This window comes from Rhea pennata, chromosome 1 (genome assembly GCF_028389875.1).
Source record: "Rhea pennata isolate bPtePen1 chromosome 1, bPtePen1.pri, whole genome shotgun sequence".
In the NCBI taxonomy this organism is placed as follows: Eukaryota; Metazoa; Chordata; class Aves; order Rheiformes; family Rheidae; genus Rhea; species Rhea pennata.
The window spans coordinates 54,494,249-54,512,992 of record NC_084663.1 but is presented as its reverse complement, the minus strand read 5'-3'; the positions used below and the strand labels follow the sequence as shown (position 1 = coordinate 54,512,992).

The window sequence follows — 18,744 nt, the reverse complement described above, 5'->3', positions numbered from 1 at the left end:
CCTAAATATACCCTTATCTCAAATTATAGAGGAGCCAAACAACCAGGATGAAAATTATTCAAGTTTATTACATATCATGCCCTCATTCCAGATAGCAATCTGCCAAACTGGTAGAGTAGCAACAGGAACTGTGCAGTAAAACTCCTATGAAGGGACCCCTTTAAGAAGGGCATTATTGTCATTCAGCTGTGCCTCATAGCTGGTTTAGTCAAATATGACCTAAAAAAGGAAAGGAGAAAAGGGGTAAGCAACAATTTTCTTTTTAATATTGTATGAAAAGCACAAAAGGATTTCTTCACACACATCTCTGCAACAGGAGGAGGGAGGAAAACCTCAAAAACAACAACAACAACAAAACCCTACAGGTTTCACTCTCATCCCTGTAGAACTTCATAGACAACCAAAAACTAGTCGCAGGTAAAACTGTATTAGGGCAGTTTTACTCACACTGTTCTAAACCTTTACATTTAAAATCTGAACATCCTTTGAAAGACTAAGAAAGAAGACAATAGTATCTCAACACTTCTTCAGCTGAAGATTAAGGAAACTTCTGACAATAAAGAGCTCTCCTTTACAAGCAATAAACAAGATTTCCGTTTCAAGTGAATAATCCTCAGATCTTCAGATTCACACATTATAGAAACAGATTTACTCCTTCAATAAATATTCACCTCAAGCCTTCTCTGTAAGACATAACTAAAAAAAGGGACAAAAAATATATTTTTCAACCTCCTATTAAAGGCACAACCAAGTTACTGCTAGTGCTTTTATATTGGCAACCATCCTTAACCTGCTCCAGCAGCAAGGATATTTCAGCAAAAATGCAGGTTTCATTATTCCTGACGTCTCTGAAGTCTGATTTAGAGATCAGAACTCAAATTGTGTCAGAAGACATAATATCCTACTAGAAACGTAGTTACAGAAGGTTGCTAACCGATTTAAGCTAAGTAGTCTGCAGAATACCAAACCTGCAAGAAGGTCCAAACACACCCCTTAGACATTTAAGTCTACTAACACAAAAAACAAAAGCTATCAGTTTGTCTGAGGTCATTTCCAAAACTTTAAGCAACAAAATTGTAAAGCAATAAGTCACATTTCTTTGATGTAAAAGGTGCTGTCATACTTCCATTTAGAAAGCATGGCAGTTTACTTACTAGTTTAACCAGAAAAAAACAAAAACATGTATTTCACATGCTAAGAGTTTACAGATACGAGCAAGTATTATTTTCCTTTCTTCATAACACTAAAAGTTTCTTAGGAAACAGATGACTAGACAGCTGATAAGCATCTCTTCTCATTTTTCACAGTAATTCTCTCTGCAGTACATACCACCACTACATTTTTCACATGCCAGGTGAGCCTAACGCAGAGACAACAGATGAAAATTCAGCTTCATAAAACTCAATTGATAGTAAATTAATACATAATCCTATTTAAAGAAGTAGATTTAAGAAAAAAAAATGTTTCAGCCAAAAGAAAACCCATTCTCTGTAATGTTAAAAAGGAAACCTTCACATATAGTTAACCAAATGAACTTAGCTATGCTAGGCTGTTATAAGCTGTTATACCCATTATAAACCTCAGAAACCAAAATTGCCTAACCAAGCAGCAGCCTGGAAACAGAGGCAAAAAAGAGCAGCTTTTCCTGAGCTGATTCAACTAATATGCCATAACTCTAACCCAAATTGTTGCTGCACCTCCATAATCCAATCACTCTGCTGTTCTGAAACTAACGGATGAAGGTGAGCCAACTGCTGCACGTACGCCTATTGACCAGGAAACGTACTAGAACTCATTAACTCATAATGAATATTCCTAGATGAATCAACAGATGGCAACAACTATTACGGACAAAAATAGCTTTCAAAATATTAACGCAAACACGGAACGCTTTGAAAAGGATCTTCAATCCTCTCACGGTCTTTTTAGGAACTGAAATAGTATAGAAAACAACGCTACACTTCAGTCAAGCTACCCATCCTTCTAATAAAGAAGGGAACGTTAGGGATAAGACAGTGTATATATATATATATATATATATATATATATATATGTGTACGTAGAAACCATTTAGTGATTCACAGACAAAACTGCTCCTGTTTTCAGCCAAATAACAGAGTTCCAGTATCATTATACAACTCTGATACATAGGATAAAACAGTCAAGTTACATAACTTTGTTTCTCCCTACCTCAAGCGAGGAGTAAGAGAATCTCCAACAGCAGTCCTAAACCTAAGTTTCAGCAAAGTGAGCAGCATTAGCAAAACACAACCCGCTTCTCATAGCATCCCAATCCCATTGCATTCGTAACACCTCTGTGAATGTACAACACTAGACTAACCCTCCAGAAAGAAAAAAAGCTCTACCAAAGTCAAGCATTCACAACGCAAACAGTCCATCCACTGGTGACTTGTGCATGGTACGCACCCATCTTCTCTGTCATTTTTAATTATTTATCCCTTCAACTACAGGCTCACTCCCACATCCTCATAAAAATTTCAGTTCTTGCAACAGACCACTCTTTCAGGACAGAAAGACAGGTGGGCACTTCACCATGATGCACAAGGGCCTCTTTAAATGGAAACATTGCTTCTTCAAAGGAAAAGGGAAGAGGAAGAATTAAAAGGAGTTCAGGCAAGTGCTAGGAAGCGAACTCCTCATGAGCCCGTCCACAGGTCTCCCTCACGCCAGCCTCTGCCCTCCAAACTCACCGCAGGGCCCCGCTCCCAGCGCCACCGAGGGCAGCTTCCCATCCCAGCGCCCCAGAACCCCCCCCTCCCGGCTCCCTGCCCTTCCCCCCTCCCCCGCGCAGCGCCACGCCACGGCCCGGCCCGAGCGGTGGCGCCCGTTACCTGCGACCCTCCCTCCCTCCCCGCCCCGCTTTCCCCGCCGCCGCGAGCGGGGCGCGGGGCGGGGGCCGCTCAGCAGCGGGGCCCGGCTCCAGCGCGGGGGGCGCGCGGCGGCGGCCGCGGCGGCGGCGCGGCGGGGGCTCGCTCCATGCTCCCCTCACGCGCACGGGCACAGACACACGCACATACACACACAGGAAATAACACGAGGTCAGCTGACCCCTGTCAGCCAATGGCGACGGGCGCTCGGCGCGGCGCGCGCCAGCGGGAACGGCGCGAGGCGGCAGGTCCCGGCCAGGCGAGGCGGAGGCGAGTGGACGGGAGGGGGAGCGGCGCGTGCGTGCGCGCGTGTCTGTGTACATACGGATGCCTGCCTGCGCGCGCGCGCACGCCGTCGCAGGCGGGCGCCGGAGCGGCAGGCGCGAGGGAGCCACCTCCCTCCCACCACGCCCCCGCTTAAAGGGGCCGCGCGGCCGGCGCGCGCCGCGGCGGCGGTTGGTGCCCCCGCCGGGCCGCCCTCTCAGGGCGAAGGGGCGGGAGGCGGCAGCGGCGGGGCGGGACCGCGACGGCCCCGGGGGAGGCCGCCGCCGGCGGCCGGGGAAGCACTATAGGCCCCGGCGATGAGCTGCCGGGGCCCTTTCTACCTTGTTGGGGGGGGGGGAGGGGGATGGTGACGATGGAAGTTTCCATTTTAATCTTCTAATAAATCAATACTTGTAATACATTTTTAAAGCTCTGGGTTTTTTTCCAAGTTATTTTAAGAATCTAATTTTTTTCTGTTTGGCCACTTCTTCCCCTTTGCTCTGCTTCTGCACTGGAGGTAGACAGGCAATTTTCATGCATTAACCTGATGCCTGCGTTTGGCTTTCTCAAAGAGCATTTAAGACTCCCTGTGGCTTTTGGAGAAAGGGGAAGTCTTTTTCACTGGCATAAAGCATAAGAATATTTTTAGTAGATTTTTATAACAAACTCCAAATTTGGACCATAATCCAAATGACCATTAAATGGGCAAGGCAGCACAGATCCATCAGGAGATATGGCAGCAGACCTGCAGGGAGCTCAGGAAACAACATGGAGGCTGCATTTAGAGCTATGTGCTGGGGTATCGGCTTTATGTAAGCTCTCCTCCTATCTGCAGTATGTCTCCTTTTACCCAATAAGAGCAACTCTTCACTTTCCTAAGTGCTACTCTATTCCAAAACTGCTTAAATAAAAATAAAAATAAATAATAATAAAAAAACTCTTAGCCCTCTTGACTCTTGCATAAACAGTAAATTTGGGAGTTAAGTATATCTTTTTGTACTTCTGCACTTAAAGATTAGTAAATATTCTTTAAAAAGCTTTAAAGGGTTTTTTTTTTGTTTTGTTTTTTTTTTTTTTTTTAATAGGCATGGGGAGCCCCTTTAGCGTAGGGGCTAAAGACTGAAACAAGGGGACTGGCGGAGGGGGCACTTTGGGAGAGAGGATGCAACACTTGTCAGTCATCATATCCTTCATTTAAGACCGCATGCCAGCAAAGGAAGCTTTGTATGACACTACAGCTTCCTCCATCTGCCATTCGTAGCATTTCACGTGAAAATGCAGGAGGCTGGCAGCCTGCAAAGCTTTAAGTGCCGCATAGAGAAAGCCTGAGCATCATTTAAAACTCACTTTGCCAGGAACTTAGTACTGAGTAGATGTAACAGTTTTGGTAACTGCTCTGTTTCCCAGGTCCTCAGCAAGTGCTATCTCCTATAGAAAGCCTTACATGGAGAGAGGGCCCCTGCTTATTCCCCAAAGCGATGGACTGCCTAACTGGCTGTGCTTACAAGACAGTCCTTCCAACAACAACTTCAGTGATGGCTCCCCCACAGGTGACTTGCTCTTTATGAAAAATAAACGTAAAACACTACTTACTGTAATATGCATTCTCTGTCAAAAATAATTCTGAGACTGGCTGAAATCCCATGTAGGTAAGACTGAAATAAAGGCAATAGTCTGGAGAAAGCAACCAGAGCATACAATACGTACACCTGCCCCCACTACTTGTTTTCCAAGTTAAGAACTTGCGGGTAGCAGGATCCCCTGCTGCTAGCTAGGCACTCGTACGGCAGGAGTGCTGGGGAAGGACCTGCCGCCTCCTCCGCTCCTCTTTGTGCTCGGCAGAGGCACGCAGTGGCTCCTTTCCAGGCCAGCCTTCTGCTGTGATCTATGCCTTATCTCCTTCAGATTAGATTACTGCAATGTGTTCCGCATGAGCTACCTGGGAATTGCAGCTGGATCACACAGGCGCTGCGTTATTAAGCGTGCTCTCCCTCTCACTGTACAATGTGCTTGCACTCTCATCTGCACTTGTTGCCCATTCGCAAGAAAAGTTTAAGGCACAGTGTCTCACTTAGAGGAGGTGGAAGTCATTGCTTCCTTCATCTGAAAAAAGAGGCTCTGACAGCACATTGACCATGACAAACTGTTGCTTTACTCTAGTCACAAACTGCCTTAATCTTGTTGACTGCCAAGGCATGCTAAGAGCTCGGTTAAAGCAGCATTCCCGCTGGGGATGGAGGACTGTGGTAAAGGCTGTAATGGGGTGGGGGGACTCGATAACATTCTTATAATTTGATTTTTCATTATCTGTTCTCTGATTCTGAAGTGAAATGTCAATTGAGGTCAATCTTTTATGTAGATTTTATAAGGTAGGAGTGCTTAGAGCTTAAGGTAAAACCCTTTTGTATATAAAAATACATGACAGCATAGCTTATATATATAAGCTTGGTATATCAAGCTATTTTTAATTTAACGTACAAAACGAAGTCAGAGCATAAAAAGTTATGTAAAACGCTCCAAACAGTTTAAGAACTATAAGATAGCTAACATTCACATGTGAATTTATCAAAGAAACAAAAATAAGTGAATTTTCATACTGAGGTACCTGGATCTCCAGTCTATGCCACAGCACCATTTCCCACTGCCACCACTGACTACTAATAGATGTTACAAGGGAAGTGGAAGAGAAGTCTCCTTTTAAAATATTTAAAAACTCAAAACTATATGGCTGATTTTAAAGGAAGAAGTGAAGTTTGTAAGAACGTGCTATAAATATAGGCAAACTCCACCCTATTATCAGTTGTTGCACTACAGCAGGCATCACTGATAATATACAGAATCCTTTAAAGTGTAGTATGAAAACAAAGTACCCATAACTGTATTAATTAAATATCACAAGAGCAGAGATGTCATATAGTTTGCAGCTTTTGAGGTGATGTATCGTGCTTTAAGGTACAACCCCACTGAGCTTAACGGGTAAGTTCGTTCTCTCAGAATCCTGTTTTTGGCTGTCTGCAGATTCTGGAGGAAAAACTTGTCATTATTATACTTTGTTCACATTCCCAAGTTTTTCTTTGCCACTGAATGCTTCACATTTTTTCCAGAAAAAAAAGAAATTCAATCTTCTGACTTTGTTCATTCAGTGACAACTACTTGACCATTATCAGATACATAAAAATTACAATCAAAAGATTAATTGTTAGGACTAACGGAAAAAATAATTCCACATGGGCTGTAATCCTGAAAATGGATCATGAGGGCTGAAAGCTAACATACATGCAAACAGTACTAAGTCAGGATAAAGCCATCAGTAGTATCTATACATTCTTTAAAACAGCTTATGAGCAAGTCACCTTTCAATTCATAAAAGAAGAAAAAATAAAACGAGAATCTGTTAAGGTCAAAAACGGTTACTTGCTAAAATAAACTCTTAAAGGATCAATTTTAAAATTAACGTAACAAACTTAATAGGCTTACATGCAAATTTCCAGCAAATGCATTTTGTAAACTGAGACTAAGTTCTGTAAATGAGCAGATGCACTACACTACAGTCATAATAAAGATTAAGTGTCTGCTTTTAGTGCAAAAAAATCAACTCAGCCTTAATTGTATGGAGCTACTACAGTATTACCACAATAAAAAAATCTTCCAAATCCTACCTATTTCACCTTAGATATCCTTTTTTCCCCCTCACCTCCTAATCAAAATGCTTCAGAGGGCAGAAGTACCACTACACAAACAAGATACAAGAAGGAAAATGGCCTTAAGAGTTGGAAGCCTACTGTATGACCGGCGAGAGATTTTGGGCAAAATAAAGCCCCTTCAACAACTCCCAGGATTAATGCCATCACTCCTACCAGCAACTGCTGTTACAAGCAGCACTGACTCTCTTAATATACACAGATTGTGCCAGTGGCAAAAGCAAACAGGTCTTCCTGTTATGCCTTAACGTTAGGCTTACCTTGTGCATCCCTTTCCCTTCGCCCACAGATCCCTGAGAAAAAAAAACTTCTTCTGACCCTGAGCAGACTGACAAATGGAGATGGAGAGTCACCCTCTGTCTCTGAGGTCACCACTTCTGCTCCAGCCATAATTCAGCAATTACTCATTTACTACAGCTTTGCAGAAGCATATATCAGCAGCTGCAGGGGAAAGCAAGGATTACACCATGCCTGATCACCACCACCTCTCAGCTCCACACACCCTCTAAGCCCTCTTTTCCAGAAAGGAGGGAGTACTGCAAAAGGGCTTTACTGAGATGCAGTTTGTGGGATTGAGAACAAAAAGTAGGTAACTTATATGATGGAAGGACTCACAGTGGTCCGCTATTTGTTAGAGGGAAGACGACTTCTGAATGTACTGATGGCATCCTCTGAGGAATTTCTTTTCTTTTTTTTTTTTTTTTTTCCAAAAAAAAAGGAAAAAGAAAAAAGCTTTCACTGCCGTTGGAAAGTATTGAACTAGCAGCACCAGGAGACTGAAATCTCCACAGAGTTAGGCATGAAGATTTCTCTAGGCACAGAAACTGTACCTGTCCCCTCAAAGTAGTATCCCTATCCTAATCCTTTCCCCTGTTACACTATTTCATGTCACGCACAGGCTCTTCACTGCACTTTTACAGCTTTTATCTAGAGGCACTTAGATCCTATGGGAATGGGCATTAGAGACTAGCTTGAAGATAGATAATACAAAAGATGACAGTGAGATGAGGCACCTACAGGTCACACAACTAGGGTATGAAACTTATATTCACGGTGGGACAGCTAAATCTTTAAGCAAGTGTAAAGCAAGGGCAGCTAGCCTGTTTCTCTTTCTCCAAGACAGACATCAGCATGGCTGCATTCATTAACATTTCTTACCTCTTTTCCCATCCAGCCCCAGGATTTCCCATACCTTCCTCCTATTTCTTTTACAGTTACTTCAGATAAGAAGTGTTACATCTGACCCTACAGGAAGAAGAAGTGGTATCACACATCTCACAAGGTCCTGCAGCAACGACAGGGAGGGCTCTCCTCTCATTAATTCTCTGCCATTGAACTTTCCCCTTAAGACATTCAAAGGATCTGTGTACTTGATGGAAAGTATTTTAGGAAGAGCATGGATTCTCAACCTACTGATTGTCATGTCTTGGGTGCATCGCTTGGAAGTGGCTCTCCTCCAGACACAAGAAGCATCTCCATAAGCCATAGTGTAAAGTCCTAGAGCCCAATTCCTGCAACAGAGCAACAACTGGATTGAAGGACTTTGGAGCATGTCACATGAGGAAAAAAGATAAAGCAGCTGAAGGTAGACAGCATGAATCATAGCAAAAAAAAAAAAAAAAAAAAAAAAAAAAAAAAAAGAGAGAGAGAGAGAGAGAGAGAAAGAGAGAGAGAAAGAAAGAAATCACCTACACAGGAGAGAATTCTGCTCTATCTTTTAATACTGCAACACTTCTGTCCTCCCATCTTCCTGTTACAAGAAGCTGATTCATGAAAATAAGGTCTTTGTATCTTAAAACCTGCTCAGCTTCTTCTGCTTATTCCTTTTACCTCCTGACAAAAAACCTGCTTCTTGCAGAAGCAGAATTAGTAGCTGTGAAAGTGATTCTGGTATTGCAGACAAAAGAATCTGAGTCCAATAAAAAGGCTGTGAAAAAGAGAAGCTGAACTCTTGAGGAAAAATGGATCACCTTTCCATGCAGATGTCCAAAGTAATAAAGGTAGAAATTAAAATAGAAAGCCACACAAATATGATTCTCTGGCAAGACTGTCTCCAACAAGGCAGAAAAGGCCATCAATAAATCTTCATTATCTGAACGGCTAAACATATCTAAACAAAAGGAGAAATTCAAATATTAGAAGAACAACTCGTCTGTTAAAATGGTCTTACATAAAACCGATTCTGCCTTGCCAGAACATGTTTTACAGAAAGGGAATTTTTCTTTAATTCTGCTGGCCTTTTACAGGGGTTTCATTTGCTGTTTTTTCTGCCTACAGGGAAGTGGGAATTTCCAGGCTTGACAAGCTTAAATCCCCATGACATATAGTCCCAAATTTTAGAGGCAACTAAGATTTTGATTCTTACTTCACTCCCTGTTGGATCTCTCCCTGATGCATGCAATACTTGTTTTGAATCTCGGCTGTTCCAATAGGAGAAAAAAAAAAGGTCCCTGAAGGAGCAGTGTTAGCTCTTCCAGTCACCTTGTTGCTACAGAATTCAGGCACATTAAATAGCATATCAGAAGAGACTGCAGCAGAAAGAGGTAAAAGCAGAGTGCATCAGACTAGACCAAAACCAAGAGGTCTTCTATGCTCATCTAATAAAAAGCCTGTATTTATACTGTATGTATGCAGTAGTCTAAAGGACCACTTATATATATGCTACATTAAATCTCATTAATCTCTTGCCACACAAACTGAATTCCACTTTTTTTTCTGTTGTACATAGTGATGTTTTCCTGTCCTGATGCATCAGAAGTATTGGATTATTAAAAAAAAATATTTTAAAAGTACCACTGTTGTTTATTTATATACCTCTTATTACTGCCAAAAACATGGGGGGGGAACTACTTCAAACACAACTATTTACATAGTATTTTGAGAATCATAAAAGTATATGCAATGCTCAAAACCTCTAATTCTAAAAATCAAAAAGGCATTAATTTCTTATTTCAGTGCCCTGTATCATCCAAAAGTCATGCTCAAATTCAACTAAAGGCAGGCGCACAAGAGCATACAGAAGTTATGACTTTAAAACACAAAAAGTTCAACTATTTAGAAGCATGACCATTTGAGGGTAGGGGAAGGAAGCATATTATTCATTCAAATCACCTAACCCAAGTGATGGCAATGCTTTAAAAGCTGTCAGATAATGGAGGTAACCAACCTGGGTTATGAAATTAGCATTTGGTTTCGTAAAGTCTGTACAGACCTATCTTTAGAGAGTCCAACACACAGTAAAATCGTAAGTAGTTTCTGTCTCAGGGTTCAATGTATCTTCCAGTTGCCTACTGAAGTTCAGCAACTTTACGTTTCAACTGACAAAGTCTCTGCTTATATTGGGCTGTTGTCATCCTTCTTGACGAGATTACATTTTGCAGTGTGGAATCCAAACGGTGCTCACATTTGTCCTGAAGAGGTGATTAGAAATGAAGGCCAACTATTTTAAAAAGTGCTCAGAGTAATTAGATCTGAATAAAATGCTGCCAGTTCCATCAAGGCTCTGAAAACAAGCTAAGAACTTCTTAAGACATCACCAGCAAGCACAGAAGCCTGAGCAAGCATGATCCGTGGCAACCTATCAACTCGGTGAGTCTCCATTGTTTCTAGCCAGTTTTGGAAATAGCCTATGCCCACAGAAAAGAAAAATGATATCCCAACACAAACTCCTTTGCAATCAGCAGAAGCATTCTGGTGGTCTGCAATCCTCTGGGCGGTCCCCAAATACCCCAGCTGAACGCAGGACCAATGAAGAGGACCAATGCTATCTACAGTGGTGGAGAAAGCATCTTCCCAGCAGACACATTCCCTAGGGTAATTGAATATGGTTCAGGAAACCCCCCTACCAAGTCATGGCCAAGCCACTCCGCAGCAAGGGAAGGTGGGGGTGAGAGAAGGGATGACTACTCTCTCTTGAAACCAACAATACTTCAAACTCTTAGTGTGATTCATTCCACAAGGCCAAAGATCAAGGTGCCAGCTTAATATTGATGGAAAAGGGTAGTCACCCTATTTATAATCAGCTTGCATTATCTCATCTCTAGAAACAATAACTCAGCAAGTAGCCTTAGGTGATAAGTAGGGGTTTTCCTTAACAGTACTTTTCATTGAGATTGAAGAGAAGGTTTTTTTCTAAAAAAAAAAAAAAAAGGTGGGTTGGGGGGAAGCAGCAGTGGTTGCAAGAACCAGAATATCTTAATAGAAAGGGGGAAGAACCAATTAATGCTTTCAGCTTGTTCCCCTTTATCACTGTCTGGAAATTCTGCTCTGCTACAAGCATCTCCTGCTTAGGGCTTTTTGAGAGACCCTTGCACATCCTCACTGATTACTTCCCCTACTCAAGGAGACAGACTGTCCTTTACCCTAAATGCTTTTATCCTCTTGATGAGGTCTCTTACCCAGCTGGATCCTGCCTCCTTCTCCCACTGCAATCTCTGAGCCTGAGAGAAGACACCTGGGGACCTTTCACTTTGCTTACGAAAGAGATTTAATCCTTTCGTATCCTAGCATGGGGCTGAAGTGAGGCACTCCTCCCCTGTCCCTGAACACCTATGGTTACAGTCCTGGGTAAGGGTTGTCACCAGCTGAAGAGAAATCAAAGTAAAGGGTTTTCTCCACTGTTTTCTGTTCTTTCAGGAGTCATTTAAAACAGGTGTAGATAAAGAACTGAGAAAAACCCTGTAGGGGACAATCCTGCCATACCAGAAGAAGCTGATGAGGCTTAAAATCTCCTCTCTATCTAATCTTAGCCAAATCACATCCCTGATGTCCTCTGCCCTCAATTTCTTGTTGTGCATTTCCCTCATTCCTTTCCACTGCCCAAGCTGAGATGCACAGCATTCAGTTACCCCTGGTTACCCCACTTCTGCCTTCCATGTGGCCAGGGCAAACTGTATGAGCCTGAGAGGAGGAGGACTGCTAAATCCTTGACTTCATCCTCAGAGGGGGCTGAGGGGAGATTTCCAGCTTCGCTTCCCAGCTAAGCCAGGTCATGACTCACACAAACCAACAGACAGCACTTAGCATAGACAATGATTTTTATCTTCAAAGTACTTTACAAACTAACAAATCCTTACTTCCCCTTCGAGACAAGAAAGGAAAAAAAAAAAAAAAAAAAAGAAAAGAAAAAAAAACCTAAACATCAGAACTGTGGGAGGGAGCAGAGATGCAAACAACCCCCTAAGCCTTTTAACATCAGAGCAGGGGCAGAAGAAAGGAAATTCTGTTGTGCAGCAGATTTTTCTTTACACCAAAGACCTGAATTCAAATCCTCTTTCAGATTACTACTGAAGTTACAGTAGGGCAGACACTCTCAAACTGCGGTCAGCAGGTCCTTTCCCTGAGGGCTGTAGGACTGAGTACCGGCGAGCCAGGCGGTAAGTGGGTGTCTTCCAAGAATCCACTTGCTTGTTCAGACTGCAAAAGTGCCACACAATTAATTATACGTCTGCGCTACAAAAGATCAGCTCTATAACTGCAGGGGGTGCTATTCATCAGCCTTGAAACGCACTGGCGGAGGACAGGCAGGGTCCAGCAGTTGAAATAAAGAAATAAACAAACACAAAAGCAGGAGAGGCTACGGGTCATTAGGGCTGAAGTGCAGTGGCGGGACCAGCGGGACCTCGGACCGGAGAGCTGCACAGCACCATAACCTGCCGGGAAGAGCCGAGTGCCACTTTGCCAAGGAGCTCCGGGAACCAGAGCAGTGGAGAAGCTGCTGACCATCAGGGTGAGGTGCATGAGCAGAGCCTGTGGCAGCAAGGAGCCTGCCTGACACCTGCGTGCACTTCTTGTCTCAGCCCTCCCGTTTGGAGGTTGCAACAAAACATCATGTTGTTAGCAGTAAGAGCCCACTTTGGGGTGGCCGCACCACAGAGGCACGCTTGAAAGGACCCTCCTTCTCGGATGCCTTCCTTTGAAGTCCCTGTTCCCCAGCGTGGGCATTTAGCAAGTGTGAATGCAACATAGTGCATCCTTCCACTGTCACTATCCACTATCCTTCCTCCTCTAGACACACACACTAACACAAAATGACGGCTTCCTCAACAGACTGAACGAGCAAAGCCCTCGCGCCGATCCTTAATTGTCTGCGTTTTACTCTCTCGTTCCAGTCATATTATATCACAAAACTCAAAGCAGCCCACCCACTGCCCCGTCTTTGTCCAAAATCTCAAATGAATGGTAAATTGGACACAGGAAAAAAAAAATGCTGAAGAAGAAGGGAGGGGCAAGCTAGTCCCCCTCCTTTCCTCCCCCCCCTTTTTTTTTGAGGTTGCTCTCTGCTGGTGCACCCACATTGCTATTGTGCTGTCCTCAGTTAAAAAAAAAAAAAAAAAAAAGGGAAAAATGAGATGTTAAAAAAAGAAATCGTATCTCACAGCCCTTGAGAATTTGACCCTGAGGCCCTGCCCTTCTCCCTCCTTATGTACACACCCACCACAGTCAATGGCAGGCCCCCACCCCATCCACCCCACCACTACTCTAAACCTGCACAGCAAAAACAACAACAACAACAAAAAAAACACACATCAACAAGAGCAGCGATACGGGGAAAGGAAGGAAAAAAAAAAGAAGAAAGAAAAAGAAAACCACACACACACACATAAACCCAATAACCCATTTATGTCGGTCTCCAAGCTGGAGCCAGACTGCAGCGAGCAGCCAACAGCTGGGGCCTTTGAAAGGACAAGAAAAGAGGCTCGCTGCGACCAGCCAAAGAGGGCTCCAGCTGTGTCCCTCGGAGACGCGACGCCGCTTCCCTGCCCCTACCCTGCGTCCCTCGCTGCCTGCCTCCCTGCACACACACACATACACACACACGCACAGGCGCGCGCACACCCCGCACAGCCACAGCGTCACTGGGTGACACGCGCAGCCACGCACACACAGCCACACCGCCGCGCGTGTGGTCTGCAAGCGCTGGCCTCGGCAGGGCAATTTTACCCTCGAAACTTTCAAGAAGCAGAGAGACAGAAAGCCAATTTACTGTACCTTTCTGGCATCTTTCTCAGCTTTCCCTGCTGCTTCTCCCCACCCCCTTCCGATTTATCTCAGCTACTGGTTTTTATAAACCGAGAGGGTGGAGGGTGGGGGGGGGGGTGGGGGGGAAGGGAAGAGGAGGGGGCTTTTTCCTCGTCTCTCAGCCCCGTCTGCACCTTCCGCCTGAGCCCGCGAGTGAAGTCACACGGCTGAGCCTCTGACATCACGCGGAGCCCACAGACACCGGACTGTGACTTCACTGCAGGATGGAGCAGGCAGGAATCGGAGAGGGGAGGGGAAAAGGCTCTTATTCAAACACATATCTGCAGTAGTAACAAAGGGAACTCGGGAAATGGCTGGCCAAGAAAATGGCTTTTTTTCGTGTAAAACGCGCTCTCTTCTCTTTTTTTTTTTTTTTCCTTTTTCTTCCCCCCCCCCCAAATAAAGTTTGCAATCACAATGGAAATCTCCTTTAAAAGTGGCTTGAGCAGGAGAGACGGCGAGTGCTAGAAAAGCCCTGAGCCGCCAGCATCGGGCACGCTCCTGCAGCCCTTTTGGGACAGCCCTGCTCCGACACAGCTGCACCGGAGGTACCACGGTGCTGGGGTTAAAATCGAGGCACGCTGTAAGCAAAGAGAAAGGGTTTCAGGAGGTGGCAGAGAGGGATTCTGGGGAAAAGACTGAAGTAACTAGCTACGTTTCAGGTCACATTCGAGATGCACCAAAAAAGCAGGTTCTGAAAATTGTTAAGGAAGAAAAGCCACAGGGTAGAAGGGAAGTTCAGTGGCAAAGGCCTGGTAGCGCTGGGCTGGGTTGAGGCAACCCTAATTAGCATACACATTTTTTTTTCCCTCACCTGAGGACCTGAAACCACTTTTGAACTATAATTAGAATAAAGGAGGTATTAAAGGTTAGACTTAAGGTAACAGAGCTGTGTATGGGGCCTAGGCAAGGCAAAAGTTAAACAACGAGGTTTTCTGTTCCCTATTGTATTTTCAGTTATTGCACGCTCCAGGGAGGGGCAAGGAGGCTGCAGCAGGTAAAAGAAAGGCCACAAGGCTTTGCTAGTCTCCTGATGCCAGGCAATGCTTGTGTGTTGCCTGGGGAGCAAAAGCCAGTGCTTAGAGCATCTATGGTCATCTCTGAAATAAACCCTAAGAAGAGGAGAATTACAAGTCTGTATTGGCTTAATGTGGCCTGGACAGCTGTGGGGCTTAGGGGTTTTCCTTTTTATTTGCTTGGGTTTTTTTGATAGGGATTTCTCAAAATTTAACTCAACTTCAACTATGCTGGTAAATAGACCAAAAAAATATATAAATCTGTTATTTATGTTTAAAATAGATCTCTTCCTCCTTTTGAAGCAAGACAACTCAAACACTTGCACTGAGCTAATAATGCCTGAAAGCCAGGAATTCAGAGGGATAAGCCAAGGGCATGGCTACAGCCAAGTGAAAAGAAAAAAAAAATTAAACAGTGCTAATTGCAGACAATGTTATATTTATAAGGTTATTTGAACTACAGAGCCAAGGGGGAGACAGCTTGTGTTCCTTGCAGTGTGTCCATTCCTCTCCACTGCTGCCCTCGCGGAGACCTGCAAAGCAGTCCCCACCACCCCTCCGACCTGGAAGGAAAGCAAAAACAGTACTGCAATAGCAGTCTACCCTTTCTGCAACCTGTCAGTGCAGCAGGAGGGAAATCTGTACACGGCGCGAGTGAGAAGTGAGAAGGAAACAATCCAGATCCCCGTAATGAACTGGCTGGCAGGTACATTCGTTGCTTGCTGCTACCGAAAGGAATGAGAGCCCCTCGAATGCGCGAGGTGACCTGGAGGGCTAGCAGCGACCGGGAATTTCCTGGAAGCATGCAGAAGACATAGTCCAGGAACAGGCAGGGATAAAAGGCGGTTGCCAGAAACCTTTGTACCCCGGGAACACTGGGCAGACATGCCTCCAGCGTAAAACTGGAGCAGCCAGTAGTGACTCTTCCACGTGGATGCTTCTCAGTTGCTGCCTACAAACCTCCTCGGTTCCTGGAATGGCTCTGAATCCTGGAACCTCAGGGCATTGCAGGGATTTTCCTCCCAGCCCTGGCATGTCCCTGGCACCAGGGAAGATTTTCCCTAACTGCCAATGTCATTTTACAGTTGCTCTGCGCCAGTACAGAAAAAACACAGGCTGAAACGGAAGGAATAAACTCTTCTTCTGCCTCCGCTTGTGAGAGGAAGGGAAGAGGTATAACTTAGAAGTATAAAGGTCTAGGTCCAATCTTGCAGGCATGGTGCTCTTCAGAAAGTCTTGTTCAGCCTTGTTTGGCCACAACTTTGCTACCATTGTTATACTGACCGAATCTCCCTCGAATTTTTCCCCTTCTGACTGCAGGAGAGGAACCTACATGTTTATTCCTCTCCTTTTTCTCCTGGGGAATCCCTTCCAACCTGCTGGCTGCAGGGAGGCGCTGGCTGCCAGGGAGACAACACGGCCACCATTCTGCGCCAGGGACGCTACCAGGACCCCGCAGGGCGGTAAAGCAGGGAGAAGGGGCAGGCGGGTTTGGTGGGAAGCAGAACGAAGGAAGTGCAGAAAAGGAAGAAATCTAACGCACACAAACTAGAACGGGCTTGCTCTAACTTGGCCCAGAAGGCAATTACCTGACTTGGAAATTGGCCAAGACTACAAGGCTACGTCCCTCCGCGCCTGTGCAAAGTGCTGTCGGAGCTGGTGGGACCGTGAATAGCCAGGGTTTGGGCAGCATGCCTCATCCAAAAAAAGAGAAAGGGCAAGGACTGAACGGGCTTATTTTCACACAACTGCGATTGTTTTGTTGATGCGGAAAGGTAATTAAAAAAAGTTCTGATTTCAAACGTGCCACAGAATTCCCAGAGCCCGGAGGCTGCTGCTTAGAGGCAGATTAATCACACTGAATTCTCCATCTAGATATTGCATGCACTCCAAACTCCCACCGCTAATAGCTCTAATATTCTCCTCAGCGTGTGCATGCTGCTGGTGTTATGTTCCAGGAATATTAATTCCCCAACTCAGGCTTCTTTCACTCGCGCATGTACCCTAAAGGCTTGCTGCTGGGCACCAGCAGATTATGGAAAAGAGAAAATAGGGCTAGGAGAGAACTGGGGTGCAAAGGCACTGGCTGGAACTCATCAAGGAAAGCCATTTAATGCTCTATGGATAAGCAAGCAGTCCAAATAAAAGCTACCTGAAGGCCAAGTTCTTTAACAAAGACAGCCAACTACACAGGCACAAGATGGTTGAAATTAAAATGAGTTCCCAGTGCTGGCTTTGTGTTACCCTCCTCTGCTACCCTGAGACTTGCCCAAAATTTCAATCCTATTAATTTTAAGCTCTAAATCAGGGGGTTCATTTGGGTCTTCTGTTGCTGTCTTCCCCCAGTCCCTTTTACTCCCCTCCCCCCCCCCCCCCCCCCCGCAAGGCTATATGCAACTGAAATCTGCTGCCACACATTAGTAACACTGAAAATATAGTAGGTTGTAATGCATTCACTCAAAGAACTGGTAGCGCTTTACACTGATGAGCCTGTTCTTCCTCTAGCTAAACTAACACACAAACCAGCTCACAGTCCAGCTGAAGGTCTCTCTGCCTACTGGGGAACAGAAGGTCTATCCCCAGGTCTCTAGTCCCCCACAGGAAACAGAAAAGGGGAGGAAGAAGACAGAAGAGAAACACATAATTTTTCTTTGAATTCAAGTAACTGCTGTTCCACTAAACCGTAGTAAACAGTTTAGTGTGTGTGTGATCTATACATATGGCCAAAAGGCCGGCTGCTATGTTATAAAATGAATACATACTTGTAAAGTACCATTTGAGATGCCTATGATGTAATTTTCAAAGCTGCTGAATGCCCACAGCTCCTACAGCTGTTCAGCAAACACTGCAAGCGGTCACCAGTCTAAAATACAGGCCTTAGTTGTCTGAAACCAGCTACACCTGAACTCTGGAAAACACAACACAGGGGACACTTCAAAACTGATGGTTCTGGTCATGCTTCCATTTAGTAGGATTACTTGCACGACAAAAAGCTATCACGGATATGATTTTCTTTGTCAAGTAGTCAAAATACGTATCACTGTGTAATATAAATCAGCATGCCTATGTTAGCGCTGGAAAATACAAGGGAGTTTGCCCCACTTCCCACAGGGTTGTAGGTGTTTCTAATAAGCTCACCAGTAAGGTATCTGAGCAGTAGATTAATCCAGCTGTATAGAACCAGCCTGTCCACTGCCTTCACAATGCAAAACATCTTACCTAGTCTCTGGACTAAAACATGCAACACCATGGATACACAAGCGTAGGTAGTGGCCCATTCCATAAGTATGACAGATCAAAGAGAAAAGGCAACATTTTTATGGTTAAATACTTTACAGGGGCCTGCTGGTGGCGGAAGGGAGACATTAGAACCAAGACATTTTTATAAGCTTCCTCTCTTTCCTACAGATCATGCAGGTGTACAATCACATACGTGCTTTTAACTCCCAAATGAGTCCTTAAACTTGGTCCGTGTTGCAGGGAGGGAGGAGGATAGAACTTCAACATAGGCACTGGCTCTGTAAGGCCCTTTGGCTTAACTCTGCTGCAGAGAATGCAGGGAGAGGCACTGGCTTCCTTGACTGTGATAAACTGAGGCATCGCTCCATGTAGCTTAGGTGCAAATCTCTGATCCTCTCTCTTTGTACACTAAGAATGAAAGCAGATAGTGTAGCTGACATCTAAATCCTCACTACTGGACATTTAAGATAACTCCAGTGTTTTTATTTTTAAAACTCAAACATATGAGAAAAGAGAAAAACAGAAGAAGGATTTCAATCCTTGCCAAACCCTGTCCCAATCCCTTGAGTTACAGATCTGTGAACTCTCACTTGGGATGAGGGCTCTTTGCTTTTA

General features: G+C 44.5%; 1 protein-coding gene across 6 annotated transcripts in view; it reads right to left on the bottom strand.

Moving 5' to 3' along the window:
* TCF20 (transcription factor 20) overlaps nt 1-18,744 on the bottom strand; it is a 134,539-nt gene that overhangs the window by 62,121 nt on the left and 53,674 nt on the right. The window contains exons 1-2 of one of the 6 annotated variants that reach the window (XM_062587041.1): nt 8,824-8,891; nt 8,267-8,364 (exon numbers count right to left, since the gene is read on the bottom strand). The exons of 3 other annotated variants lie outside the window; for them this stretch is intronic. The gene's annotated coding sequence lies outside the window, so the exon portion shown is untranslated. Of the gene's footprint in view, nt 1-2,852; nt 2,940-8,266; nt 8,365-8,823; nt 8,892-18,744 lie in introns of those variants that run through there. 2 more of the 6 variants (XM_062587022.1, XM_062587049.1) reach the window with 2 other exon arrangements.